A 15,279-nucleotide genomic window follows, 5' to 3' on the forward strand; every position below is an offset into this window, starting at 1 on the left:
TCAGATGTCTAGAGAGGATAGGAAACATACCGCTTTTGTAACAGTGGATGGACTTTATTGCTATATTGTCATGCCATATGGTTTGCGGAATGCCTTACCCACGTTTGTGCGATCTATGAACAAAAATTTTTGTAATCTAATTAAAGATATTGTTGAGGTGTATGTCGATGACATTGTAGTCAAGACTAAGGTAGGGTCAACACTAGTTGAGGACCTGTCCCTTGTCTTCGACCGACTGCGTGCCACGCACACGAAGCTGAATCCCGAGAAGTGCATTTTTGGCGTCTCGGCAGGGAAGCTACTGGGTTTCCTGGTCTCTCATCGAGGCATCGAGGCAAACCCAGCCAAGATCAAGGCGATCGAGGCGATGAGGCCTCCTGGCCGCATCAAGGATGTCCAGAAGCTTACTGGATCTCTGGCCGCTCTTAGCTGCTTCATTTCGAGGCTGACTGAGAGGGCCCTCCCCTTCTTCAAGCTATTGAGGAGGTCCGGTCCATTCTCTTGGACTGAAGAGGCTGAACAAGCCTTCCAAGAGCTGAAGCAGCACCTCACCTCACTGCCAGTATTGATGGCTCCAGAACCAGGTGAGACGTTGTTTTTGTATCTTGCTGCGTCTGCAGAAGCGTTCAGCATGGTGCTTGTTGCTGAGAGGACGGAGCAAGCTCGCCAGGGGGACACCAGGGTCCCTCCGGCCAAGGATGGTGTGCCGAGCCACGGACATGGGGGTCCGGCAACCACTCCTCTGTCTGAAGGTCCGGACCCCACACAAGGGGGTCCGGAGGAGCCTCGACCCAGTGGGAACCCAGAACCGCTGGGGCCCAAGGACCTGACGTGGTGGACAAGGGCGAGCCGGACCGGTGGCCAGGGTCCGGACCATCCAGAAGCCAGTCTACTACGTCAGCGAAGTCCTCCACGAGGCAAAGGCCAGGTATCTTGAGATGCATAAGATTATCTATGCCATACTTATTGCGTCCAGGAAACTACGCCACTATTTTCAGGCACACAGAGTTGTCGTAGTGACCTCTTACCCACTAAGAGCGATCCTGCAAAACTCCAACGCCATGGGCAACATCGCCAAGTGGGCAGCAGAGTTGGCTGAGTTCCAGCTGGACTTCCAGCCCCGCCATGCAGTCAAAAGCTAGATCCTGGCTGATTTCATAGCAGAATGCACTCCTTCCCCCCAAGCAATTCTGGAGGTGCAGACCTCAACGCCGGATCCCTAGAACCGGAAGTCAGGACACCAGTCTTCACCAAGCCCCACTGGACACTCTTCTTCTACGGGTCCGTCCGCAAGCAGTGGGCTGGAGCTGGTGTGGTCCTCATCGACCCAAACGGAGATCAGCTGAAGTACATGGTGCACCTTGAGTTCAAGGCCACCAACATGGCAGAGTACGAAGCTTTGATCTTAGGCCTAACACAAGCCCTGTCTCTGGGGCTCCGGCAGCTCCTCATGAAGGGAGATTCTCAGCTGATCATCAAGCAGGTCCGGGGGAATTGCAGCTGCAACAATCCCCAGCTCACGGCATACCTCATTCACGTGAGGAAGCTCGAGAAGGACTTCGACGCCTTGGAACTGCAACATGTTCCCCGTGAATTCAACTCAGAGCAGATGATCTCTCCGCGAGAGTACCTACCTGGGCACCCGTGCCCGGGGGCGTCTTTAAAAGACGGTTGCTGAGACCTACCGCCCAGCCTGCCGAACTGGGTGAAGGGGATCAAGCTAGCACCTCGAAGCTAGCGGTCCCGGCGGCATTCCACCTATGGTGCCCGCCCTGGGTTGTGTGCTCTGTCGAGGATCCTGGAGACCTCGTAGAGCCACTCCCACCTGCTCAGGGTGGTCCCGATGCATGGATCTCCGAGATCCGGGACTACCTGAAAGACAATATCCTTCCTGATGACGATGTGTCTGCTGAGCGCATAGTAGGATTGGCTAAACACTACGCGGTGGAAGAAGGGGATATCTACCGCCGTGGCGCCAATGGTATCCTCATGCGGTGCATTTCCCAGGGAGAGGGCTGCGGTTGCTTGCGGAGATCCATGGAGGCAAGTATGGAAGTCATTCCTCATCTCGCACGCTTGTTGGTAAGGCCTTTCGGCAAGGCTTCTACTGGCCGACAGCACTCCAGGATGCGGCTGAGCTGGTAAGGTCCTGCAAAGCATGCCAGTTCCATGCAAAGCAAATACACACACTGGCTCAAGCTCTGCAAATGATCACGCCCTCATGGCCATTCGCCGTATGGGGTGTGGATATCCTGGGGCCGTTTCCCCGGGCCGTCGGCGGGTATCGGTTCCTCTACGTCGCCATTGACAAATTCACAAAATGGCCGGAGGTTACCCCTGTGGTGAACATCACCAAAAAAATCAGCAGTCTCATTCCTCAAGTCCATTGTGTGCAGATTTGGCATCCCAAACCGCATCATCGCGGACAACGGGACCCAATTCAAAAGCATACTCTTGCAAGAGTACTGCGAGGACATCGGCATCCAGCTATGCTTTGCGTCCGTGGCACATCCCCGCAGCAATGGACAGGTCGAGAGAGCGAATGCAGAGATCATTAGGGGACTCAAGACCCGCACCTATAACTGCTTTAGGAAGCATGATGCCAAATGGGTTGATGAGCTTCCGTGCGTACTATGGGGCAACCGGACCACACCCAGCCGAGCCACCGGGAAGAAGCATGCCTTCCCCCAGAAATTCACCTGGGCTCACCACGGGTCGAGGCTTTTGATGAATCCATGTAGGAACAATTGCGGCATGATGATGTGGACTTCGTTGACGAACGAAGGTGGCGAGCAGCAATCCGAAATGCACGCTACAACCAGGCGCTCAGGTGCTATCATCAACGGTTCGTGCACAGTAGGGAGCTCCGGGCTGGGGACCTCGTCCTAAGGCGGATTCTGAACCGAGCAGGGCTCCACAAACTCTCCCCCAGCTGGGAGGGTCCCTTCAAGGTTACAGAAGTATGCCGGCCCGGATGCATTCGCCTTGCCACAGAAGAAGGGGTGCCGCTACCCAACCCATGGAACATAGAGCATCTGCGTAAGTTTTACACTTAGACATAGCAGGAAAATGAATTTTTCCTTTGTAATAAGATAGAATTAGCATGCGGCCCAGAGCGGTGGGGATCCATCCTCGTAAACCCGGCCTCTGACATCCATCGCACCATTGGCTAACATTAACGCGCGGCCTAGAGCGGTAGAGGTCCGCCCTAATAAACCCGGCCTATGGCATCCATCGCGCAAGTCATGTATATCAAGTTGCAAAAGAAAGATTTGCCCCCGGTTCTGTCTTTGTGTCAAACTTTTATTTCGCATTTCGATTCTCGAGTTTTTGCTTTTCTAACCCCCGCGTGGACTTCCACTCTTGTCGCTACCGCTAAGATCTGTATTGAGTTGCCGGACTGCCGTACAGGTCCGGACCCCCTTGCTGCTGGGAGTGGGGTCTGGACCCCTAGGGACCTACTCTGGAGAGGGGGTGCTTGTTTCCTGGGGTGGTCCGGAGTCCTGTGTATCCACTTAGCCGGTTCCGTACCCAAAGCCTACACACTCCACCACCCTGTAACGAGCTCTCTAGTACCCGGAGCTGGGTAATTAGGGGCACGGACCTCGTTCTAGCTCATGGGTTGGCTTCCTAAGTCCTACACGGCAGATTCTGCTCCATATCTCAAAGGATCGAGTACGACAGAATGGTCTCACCCACTGCTAGGAAGGGGTCCGGAACGTCGGAGCCAGGTCCGGTAAAGTCGTGTTTATTTCCTGGAGTGGTCCGGAGCCCTATGTAGCGCCTTAGCCTGGTTCCGTACCCTAAGCCTACACACTCCACCACTCTGTAACAAGCATTGAGCTGCCTGGACTTGCGTATTCGGAGCCCCGGACCTCGTACTAGCTTGGGGGCCGGTCCAGAATAAGTCCCGCGGGCCTGCTACTAAGCTTTGACTTCGAGTGGTATGAAGGTTAGGCCTTGACTGGTGGTAGCTAGCCTCAAACCATTGAGCCTACCTACCAGGGGGTCTCGACATACGCTTTAAGGCTTCATGCAGATCGAGGTCCAGCCTCAGTGGTAGACATACTCAAAACAACTGAGCCTGTCTCCCATGGGGCCCGGAGCGTTCTCTTTGAGCCAGACACCAAGGATCGATTCTACATGTGTCAAACAACTAAGTTGCAGTATCATTACTACCATTCCAACGAGTTTGATTTTCCCCTCTGTAGTTTTTTCTACTATACAGGGAATAAGTCGCTCGTTTGACTTGCAATTTATGCTACACCTATGCCCAAGGACGCTTGCTCAACCTCATATGGGGGTTCGGAGTGTCTTCTTCGGCTCTGATGGCAGATAGGTTCTAACAACTAAACCTATCTACCAGGGGGCCAGGGCGCCGGGGTGATGCATACCACAAACCAGAGCAACTGACAAACAGCTAAGTTGAAAATTTTCTTCTATTAAAGTTTCAACAAGTACAATGTTTTTACATATCACAAAAAACAAAAGTTCACCTACTGTGATGGTCCAGCTCAGGAATCTGCAGGCTCCTGCTTGAAATAAGCGGCTACGAAGTCGACGATATCCCGCACGCTTTTCCCGAGCGATGGCCTCCATCTCCGCCACTGGACCATCAACGATGGGGGCTAGCGAGATGGCAGGGTCGTGGCTCCGGACGCAGGTCAGAATGTACTCCACCACCATCCGGCACAGCTCGCGACCCTCAGCTTCAAGGTGGCCAGCAAGGATCGACTCCAGGCACCGGAGTCTATCCGAAGCAGAGTTCAGCACTGGGAGAGCGTCAGCAATTGAAGCTGGCGGCTCCGCCACTTCAATTGGACTCATTCCAAGTGGCACCAGAGCTGAGCTTGCTTCACTCGCCCAGTCGATGATTCGCTGGGCCCCCATGCGTTGGTCCTCCTGCAGCTTCCGGACTGCCTCCTGGACCGCCTCCTGCACCTGGGCATCCAGTGCTGCATGAGCCGCCTCCAGCTGGCGGGCCTTCTCCTGGAGCGAGGCCTCTTTCCACGCCGCTGACTCCTTCAGGGTCTTAAGACTCTCGCGCTGGCACGCAAGGGCCTGCTCCATGCTGGTGGTGAGGGATTCCCACCGGGCAAGGGACTTCCTCTCCCTCTCGAGCTCTATCTCGGCAACGGCCTGCTGGCTGGTGGTCTCCTGCAGCTCCTGGCGCCATTGATGCAGCGACTCCGAGAGTTTGTCGAGCTCCAGCTTGTGGACCTTAAGTCCCTGGCTACAAGACTCGAACTCGGATCTCTAGGCCGCGAGGCTGGCCTCCTCCTTGGCAACAGCCTCCTCCCGCAGCGCCAGGGCCTTCTCCCGTCTCGACGCCGCGAACTCCCGGTCGAACACCTTCCAGAGCCCTTTCCTGTAGGACTCATGGTCGGCCTCGAGCTCAAACTAGGCGGTGGCGGCACGGGAGGCTTCGGCCTTCGTGCGCTCCTCTAGGTGGCTATGCCAGTCGCTGAGGCGCTGACGCTCGCTCTTTAGAGCTGCCCACTCCCGCCGGAATGCCGCCTCGGCGGTAGAAGTCGCCTCTTCTATCGTCCGCCGGACCTAGACCAGCACCTGGGGGAGGGGAGCCGCATCCTCATATGGGGGACCCTGCAGGAGCCGCCTACCAGAGACCACCTCCAGCTCTTCCTCTGCTGTAGGTTCGGAGCTGGGGGTGGGGACATTCGTCATAGATGTCGGGACCTCGGGTACCGAGGTGCTCGCCGCTGCTGCACCTGCTGCCGCTGTGCTCGCCGTCGCCAAGCAAGGTAGCTCGACGCGGAGCAAGTCAGGCACCCGCGAAGGGTGGAAAGACGCCCTCCAAGGAGGGAGTGGCATCCCAAGCAGCCAAGAGCTAATGAAAAGCCATTGGCTGATGTGAATATGGTGTTCGTGCTCCCGTTGGAGTTTTGGGCGCCCCAACCGAAGGAATTGGCCATCGCGCAGTTGGATCTTGGCCCACAGCCGATCATCTTCGAGAAGCCCAAGGAGAAAAGCTACAAGCACTTGAAGGGATTATATCTCAAGGGCCTCATCGACGGCAAGTCTGTGAACAGGATGTTGGTCGACACTGGCGTCGTGGTCAATCTAATGCCGTACTCAGTACTGCGCCGGTTGGGTCGTTCTGCTGCTGATCTTATCAAGACCAACGTGATGCTCAATGACTTCAACGGCCAGCCGTCGGAGGCACACGACGTCCTCAATGTGGAGTTGACAGTTGGCCACAAGACCGTCCCAACCTCGTTCTTCATCGTCAATAGTAATAGTACGTACACAATGTTGCTTGGGAGGGATTGGATTCACGCCAATTGTTGTGTTCCTTCCATGATGCACCAGTGTTTGGTCCAATGGGATGGCGATGAAGTGGAGGTGGTCCGTACAGATGACTCTAGCGAGGTTTCGCTCGCAGACATGAATGCCTGGGATGCAGAAGGGCAAGAGCCGATCTCAGGGATCGCGCTGGAAGACTATGATCGGATCGAAGCGACAAAAAATGGATTGAGGCTGGTCTTATCCACTGGCGTCACAGAATAAATACGTCCTGGCACGATACGGAGCCTAGCAGGTTTAGAGAGGCCGGTCCCAGTGACCGGCCCCAAAAAATAGACGATTCTTGTTTAGAGTCGAAACTGTTACATTGTGGACAGACTTTAGCCTGCTCTGGCAGATGGTTAGTTAATGAGCATTCTGTTTCGAGGGGTAATATAGAGACGGCCGGCCCGTGCGGTCGGCCAAAAATTTTCTTTTGTCATCTCCCCGTGTTTGCTGTCAACGTGGCAGATGATGACGAGTCGCCTGCGTCCACAGTCGATTTTACAGGCGACGGCAAGTATGGGTATGGGTTTACATCAGCTGACGATTTAGAGGAAGTTGATATCAGTCCCGGGGATAAGCCGCGACCAACATTTATCAGCAAGAAGCTAGACCCGAGCCTGCGTGAGTCGATGATAGCACTGTTGAGGGAATACCAGGATTGTTTTGTGTGGGATTATACTGAAATGCCTGGTCTGGATAGAAGCATCGTCGAACATCGGCTCCCGCTTAAGAAAGGATTTTGGCTGTTTCAACAACGAGCAAGGCAGATGAAGGCTGAAGTCCTGGAGGAGGTCAAGAAAGAGGTGCAAAAGATGTTGGACGCAGGGTTCATCAGGCCATGTAGGTATGCAGAATGGATCTCCAGTGTGGTCCCTGTACAGAAGAAGGATGGTCGATGGAGAGTCTGCGTGGATTTCAGAGACCTCAACAGAGCGATGCCAAAGGACGAATATCCGATACCCGTGGCAGAAACGTTGATCAACTCCGCTGCCGGACACAAAATACTTATCTTTATGGATGGTAACGCCGGCTACAACCAGATCTTCATGGCCCTAGAGGATATAAGCACGACTGCGTTCAGAGTACCAGGCGCGGTCGGCTTGTTCGAGTACTTGGTTATGGCCTTTGGATTGAAAAATGCCGGCGCAATGTATCAACGCGCCATGAATTACATTTTTCATGATCTCATCGGCAAGCTGGTAGAAATCTACATTGATGATGTTGTGGTCAAGTCCACATCGGCTAGGGGGCATCTGGAAGATTTGCGTAAGGTTTTGGAGTGGACTCGGAAGTTTGGGCTCAAAATGAACCCGAAGAAATGTGCCTTTGGCGTATCGGCCGGTCAGTTCTTAGGATTCCTGGTACATGAGCAGGGAATCAAGATCGGCTTGAAGAGTCAAGAAGCGGTAAAGACAATGAAGACGTCTACTATGAAGAAGGAGTTACAGAAGCTCATCGGCAAAATCAACTTTGTCAGACGATTTATCTCCAATCTGTCTGGGCGTATCGAGCCATTCATGGGTCTGGTGAAGATCAAGTCCGAGGATGAGTTTCACTGGGGGGCAGAACAGCAGCAGGCTCTTGATGAAATTAAGGAATATTTGTCGAAGCCTCCAGTATTGGTTCTGCCTCAATAGGACAGGCCTTTCTATGTGTACCTGTCCGTGGGTGACACTTCCATCACCTCGGTTCTGATTCAGAAACATGACGATTAGGAGAGGGTTGTCTTCTACCTCAACATGCGCATGTTGGACGCCGAGACCAGGTATCCTGAGATTGAAAAGCTTTGCCTTTGTTTATTCTTTACGTGTATAAAGCTTCGACATATTTTGCTCTCGGCGGAAACGATCGTCATATGTAAATCGGATGTCATCAAGCATATGCTGTCGGCTCCTATTCTAAAAGGCCGACTAGGAAAATGGATGTTTGCGTTGTCAGAATTCGATATCCGATATCAACCTGCAACGGTAGTCAAGGGACAGGCACTGGCGGATCTCATTGCAGACAGGGTCAACACTGACGTGTCTGCACTTTTTGTACGTGCCTGGGCCATGTTTTTCGACGGATCGGCTTGTGATGATGGGTGCGGCATAGGAATTCTTTTGGTATCGCCTCATGGGGCGACTTATTCTTTTTCCATCAGGATGGCTACTCCCTGCACCAATAATTTAGTAGAGTATGAGGCCATTCGCAAGGGGATGGAATTACTCCTGGAAGCTGGTGCAGAAGCAGTGGAAATATTTGGGGATTCGAAACTGGTGATTTCTCAGCTCACGGAAGAATATAAATGTGAGAGCGAGGCTCTTTTTCCGATATGGATGTAGTGCTGTGAGTTGATGTCACAATTCAGGTACATTAATTTCCACTGGATACGAAGGACTTTGAACAGTGAAGCCAATGACTTGGCACAGATGGCTTCCGGATACAAGGAAACAGCCGATGGGGTCGATGTAGAGGTTCAGTTTCTAGAACCTAGAGACTGGAGAGCCGGTATCTTCAATTATTTGAAGGATTCGGCTCGGGGGGCACCCAGAAGTATAAGACTCAAAGCAATGAAGTATGTTCTGATAGGGGACGATATGTTCTACAGGACTTTGGAAGGACTACTGCTTAAATGTCTGGGGCCTTCGGAGTTGAATCGGCTCTTGCATGAGGTTCATGAGGGAGCCTGCGGTACTCATCAATCGGCTCATACGATGAAGTGGCCGATTAGGCAATCGGGATATTACTGGCCTACCATGCTTGAGGATTGCTTTAAATATTACAAGGGATGTCAGGCATGTCAGAGATTCGGCAAGATTTAGATGGTGCCGGCATCAGTAATGAATCCCATTATTAAGCCATGGCCGTTCAGGGGTTGGGACATGGATATGATTGGCCAGATCAACCCGCCATCCAGCAAAGATCACCAATGGGTGTTGGCTGTCACAGATTATTTCACGAAATGGGTGGAGGCGGTACCCATGAGGTCGGTGGCGTCAAAAGATGTGATCAGTTTCGTTAAAGAGCACATCATTCATAGGTTCGGGATTCCCCGGACCATTATGACCGATGGAGGATCGGTCTTTATATCGGAGGAATTTAGGATGTTCGCCAATGACACGGGGTTCAAGCTAATCAGATCATCCCCATATTATGCCTAGGCTAATGGACAGGCTGAAGCGTCCAACCAGAGCCTTATCAAGCTGATTAAAAGGAAGATTGATGAATATCCTAGACGCTGGCATGAGGTGTTATCAGAGGCTTTGTGGGCATATCGTATTTCATGTCACGGATCCATCAAGACGTCATCATACCATCTGGTCTACGGTCAAGACGCTGTGTTGCCATGGGAAATCACGACCGGATCGAGGCGTGTTGAGTTCCAGAATGATCTGTCGGTTGAGGAGTATGCAGCCTTGATGAGCGACAATGTGGAGGATCTCACGGAGCTAAGACTTTGGTCACTTGAGAAGATCAAGGAAAACAAGGCTAGAGTCGCTCGTGCATACAACAAAAGGTCAAGCCAAAAGATTTCCAGGTCGGAGACCTGGTTTGGGAGGCAATGCTACCATTGGGAACTAAAGATAGGAAGTATGGTAAGTGGTCTCCAACTTGGCATGGGTCGTACAAGGTTGATCAAGTCTTGCCTGGAAATACATACATACTTGAAGAATTGGACGGTGTCAAGTTTCCTGTAGCCGTCAATGGCCAACACCTCAAGAAATATTTCCCGAGCATGTGAGAAGGCGAATAACAAGAGCCGATGAAATCCATCTGGCTGTATTATAAAAGGCCAACAATTTGAGTTGAAATCCATCACCTCCAGGAACAGTGTGGGGAGTTGATATGTTGCCATCGCCTCAAGGGATAGTGAGGAAAGCCGATGCGTTGCCATCACCTCCAGGAACAGTAACATTAAGGAAAGCCAATACGTTGCAATCACCTCCAGCATATAAAAAAAGAGCAGGATCTATTCTATCGACCAATTGTTGAGAGCATTGGGAAGCTACAAGATATCACCAATAAATTGCCGATGCCGCCAACACTGCTGATACCGGTATGATGAGCAAACTTTATTTCTTACTGCAAAATACTTGGGAATTTTGAATTTAAATAGCTTAGCTCCTTAGTGATATGCTAAATTCCTACCAGAGCCATATATACACATTTAAAACCTTTATACATATGCTGCTTGTGTTTGCATTGAGCATTGTCAAATTCTTTGTGATCCTTGTGAGATTCGCTTCATATTTTTAAGATCAAGATCACGTACACTCCATGTACTCAACCACTCATATGCTGACTTCTACACTGGAAGTTACGCAAGTATATGCCTTCCATCCATAAAAATGCTCCATTCCTTTTTTGACAGAACTATTTATATTCATCATGTAGAAAGATTTGGGCTATGTAAAAAAAAGAAGAAAAAAATATAAATGTCTGTGCCCTAAAAAGCATGAGAAGGAAAAAAAGAATAAAGAAAAATGAAAGACAGCTCATATCTCAGCAAAAGATAAAAGGGAGAGTTCTGCAAAAGGGGGATGCGAGTTCCAGCCACAAAAATTCCACACACATGCACATCTTGATCTGATTGTATGACTTGCTTTCTCTATTGGATCTGGTCTTTGACTTTGCAACATGTGCGGCCCGAGTATGCTACCTCTTCATTCCCTACCCTGAACTCCACAAAAAGACATACTAGAGATAGGGAGAAAGGAGGCAATATAATGCTTTGGTGAGGAATCATACACATTGAGCGATTTGAGAGAATCATTTGAGGAGTGAAGTTATTTTCTGTTCAAAAGATCCAAGTTATTTAGCAGGAGGAGTAAAGTCGATTCGTTTCTTTGCATCGGCTATCAGTAAAGCATCAGCTATCAGAAGAGCCGAGGCGTTGAGTCCATCATGCAGATTGAGGCGTCGACTATACAAAGTTTCAAAGCATTCATACTTTGAAACTTGGGGGCATGTGTTATCGCCATAAATTAACAAAGTTAATTAATGGGCCGAGAGCAAGTTGGGCTTAGTGCGGAAATTAAAGAAGGCTTGTGAATCGGCTGTGTTACCACCAGAATTTGGTCGAGAAGGATATGGGCCAAAGCTGCCGATGGGCCTATACAGATTGTCCAGGGAAGAGGCGATTGTGGTCCATGCCAAGAGCCGATGGGCTCTTCTTATCTGTGTGCGTCGGGAGCCGATGGGCTCTCTTTATCTATAATCATTAGAGATAGATTAGTTTTCGTATTGGACTAGGTTTTGTTTAACTTGGTCGTCAAGTCTACAAGACTATAAATATGTACCCTATGACATTCGTAAAGAAAGAACGTCATCACGTTTCGCAAACAACAACTCTCGGCGCACCGCCACCCCTAATTCTAGGGTTTCGTCTAAGTAAGCGCCATGCTGCCCTGATCGCTTCTTGCGATTAGGGCAGCGTTGTTCTTGCTTTTACCTTGGTATTACTCGTACTGAAGCATTTTTATGGCGAGTAGTGCTAGTTATCCAATTTTTGTAGCATAATTTTTAGTAGATTCATCGTGCTTTTGTTGCTTATCATCTACGAACATCATATCATCTCTGCGCGATCATGTTTTAATCTTATACTAATTCTCGTTGCATGGAATTAGTCGCGTAGAGATGACACTCTGCTCTTTTTTTATCTAGTAGATCTAATCTGTTATGGTGAGTTCTTATACTTAAGAATTGGCGTAATATCTGCTAGTTTAGGCCTTGCAAACGGGTTGGACAATCCGGCAACGTATTAGATGCTTTGCCTTGATCTTAATAGGGATTGATCCGGGAATCGGCTTTCGGTTGTTCTTAGGCCTCTTTTCTGGTCAAGGTTCGGTTATCTTTTACGCTCGCTAGGCCTAACTACGTGTAGGATGTTCCGATCTAGCAGTGAAGCTTTTACCGTCGTGGATTAGATTAGCTAGATTTAATTGAAGCAATTTTTGCAGTTATTTGCTTTATCCATTACCATCTGGATATGCAGATCAAATCTGATACCGGGACTCGATCAGCTCTTTAAAGCCGATGCAAGAGTCATCCCGGGGAGCCGACCACGACTCGGACTAATGTTTACACGTGTCTGTGCTTGTAGGCAGATCGTCAAAGGCACGTTCGCACCCTCCTGATCGGCTATAGATCAGGTGGCATGCCCTGCATCTCCGGTAGCGACGGTGTGTGCCAGGATTTGGGCCGTTGATCGAGGGACCGGTGCCAGCCAGCGCCCCGGCAACCTCCCGGCTCCTCGTGTTGCCTGTCACTACTCACCGGTGGGTTTTGACCGATAACTGGGCCCCACGGGTCAGGCTCTTACCTCACCGGGCCAACGGCCCCGGACCCGCTCCCCGCTCTGGGACGGGTCCGGTGACGCCACGTGTCCCTGAGGAGGGGAAGCTCCGCGCCAACAGCCGAGGGCTGGACCCCCCATAGGGGTCCGGGACCTCCCCGCGTCCGTCCAGACCTCCCACGCGTGTAGAACCAATATACCGCCGGGGCGGGGTCCGGAGGCGCCACGTGTCCCACAGGCTCGCCCACCCACCGCATTCAATGCGGGTCGTTGAGGGGTGCTCTGCCGCCGCGGCACGCGGGGCAGCCTTTGTCAGGCCTCACTGTAGACCGCATATTACCGAGGTACACAGTGCAGCCGCATGCGCCGCATCCGCGCAGAGCCCGTCTGCTACATTAAATGGATACGACGGCACGACACCTTTTCATCATACCACCTATGCCGCAAGCTACACGGCTCGTTCAGCTACGCTGCAGGCAACACCGTAAACTACACACTGGCGTCGTTTCGACAAGACAGGGCATTGCTATGCCGGACGGAAGATTCCCACGGGCAGAGCAAGGAAATTCAGGAATAAGATCTCTGTCGCCTGCAATGTCATGATGTCTGTACAGTATGTTATTTTATACTACATTGTTGGGCCCACCTGTCGGGGACTCAACGGCCATGTACGCGCCTCCCTTGAGATATAAAAGGGATTCGCTCGCTGCACACTACAGACCAAGCCAGACTAAGCTCGAGACACAACACAAGCTCGGTTTCATTCCGAACAACCCTGCTTTCAACCTCTTGAGAGCGGAAGCAATACAACACACAGTGGACGTAGGGTATTACTCTCCGGCGGCCCGAACCACTATAAACCCTCTGTGTTCATCGTTTCTTCCCTTGAGATTGGACTAATCCTAGCTAACCCTCGAGTACTCACCCTCTGGGTTTAGGCGGGTGCACTACACCACCCGGCTGTGGGTTTGCACGCCACGACAGCCGAGGTCCACAGTGCCATGGACGTAGCGGAGGAGACGCTTCATGGCAGCAAGGTGTGACTCCCGGGGATCATGCATATGGAGACAGACCTGCTGGACAGCGTAGGTGAGGTCCAGCCTGGTGAAGGTAAGGTACTGCAAGACACCGGCCAGACTTCGATAGGCAGTAGGATCAGCCACAGGAGCACCCAGATCAGCAGACAGCTTCGCCTGGGTGTCGACAGAAGTAGAGCAGGGCTTGCAATCAGTCATCCCAGCCCGCTCCAGAATATCGAGTGCATACTGCCGCTGGTGAAGGAGAAGGCCAGACGGGCGAGGCTCAACAGTGAAACCCAAGAAGTGGTGGAGCTGACCAAGATCCTTCATAGCAAACTCTTGCTGCAGAGAGTAGATGACACGCTCAAGCAATTGCTGACTGGAGGCTGTGAGTATAATATCATCAACATAGAGCAGCAGGTAGGCAGTCTCATCCCCATGGCGGTAGATGAAGAGAGAAGTGTCAGCTTTGGTCTCGGTGAATCCCAAAGTCAGCAAGAACGTGGCAAACCGAGAATACCAAGCCCGAGGAGCCGGCTTCAGACCATAGAGAGACTTGTTGAGCCGGCAGACCATGTCCGGACGACTGGAGTCCACAAATCCCGCTAGCTGAGAGCAGTAGACTGTCTCTGACAGAGTGCCATGAAGAAACACATTCTTCACATCGAGCTGGTGCACAGGCCAAGAGCGAGAGTGCAAGCGAGAGGACTGTGCGCACAGTAGTAGGCTTCACCACTAGACTGAAGGTCTCATCATAGTCCACACCAGGCCGCTGGGTGAAATCCCAAAGAACCCAGCGAGCCTTGTAGCGCTCCAGTGAGCTGTCAGCCCAATGCTTATGCGTCCAGATCCACTTGCCTATGACCACATTGCCACCAGACGGACGCGGCACGAGATCCCATGTCTGGTTAGCTAGAAGAGTTGTGTACTCCTCTTCCATCGCGCGACGCCAGTGAGGATCCGCCAAGGCTTCACGGACAGAGGAGGGTACCGGAGAGACCCGCGGCTCTCCCTCGATGGCGGAGAGAGTCGCATCCTGAGACGCCATCCGCTGAGTCACCATGGGATGTATATGTCGAGGATCCCGATGGACGACTGGCGGGTGGTACACCGCTAGCTTGACTCGAGAGCGAGGCGGCGGAGGCGGCGGCGGCGACGGCTCCAGTGTAGGCATCGCAGGAGCCTCCAGAGCCGGAGGCGGCGCCGGTGTCGGTGCCGAACGACGCTGGTACACCTGCACCGGCTGAGCGTACCGCGGCGGCGTCGGTGCCGGCGCCGAATGACGCTGGTACACCTGCACCGGCTGAGCGTACCGCGCAGGTGCAGGGGAAGCCACCGGGGTCGTGCGTGGCACAGTAGGAGGCACCAAGTCCGCGTGTGGCATGACCGGAGGTCTGGGGGCCGCGCGTGGCACGACCGCGGGCACCGGGGCCGCGCTCGGCACAGCAGGGATCACCGGAAGTGGTGCCGGTGCACCGGGAGAACCTGCAGGGAAAGGACAGACAGGTAACGGTGGCTGAACCACCGGGTCAGTCAGAAACAGTGACTCCAGCTCAGGGTCAGGAGAAGGTGTGGAGGAGGTGGAGTAGGGGAAATCCGACTCGTCAAACATGACGTGTCGTGAGATCAGGACGCGGCGAGAGGTGAGGTCAAACATCGGTACCCCTTGTGGTA

Source organism: Panicum virgatum, chromosome 8N, assembly GCF_016808335.1.
Source record: "Panicum virgatum strain AP13 chromosome 8N, P.virgatum_v5, whole genome shotgun sequence".
In the NCBI taxonomy this organism is placed as follows: domain Eukaryota; kingdom Viridiplantae; phylum Streptophyta; class Magnoliopsida; order Poales; family Poaceae; genus Panicum; species Panicum virgatum.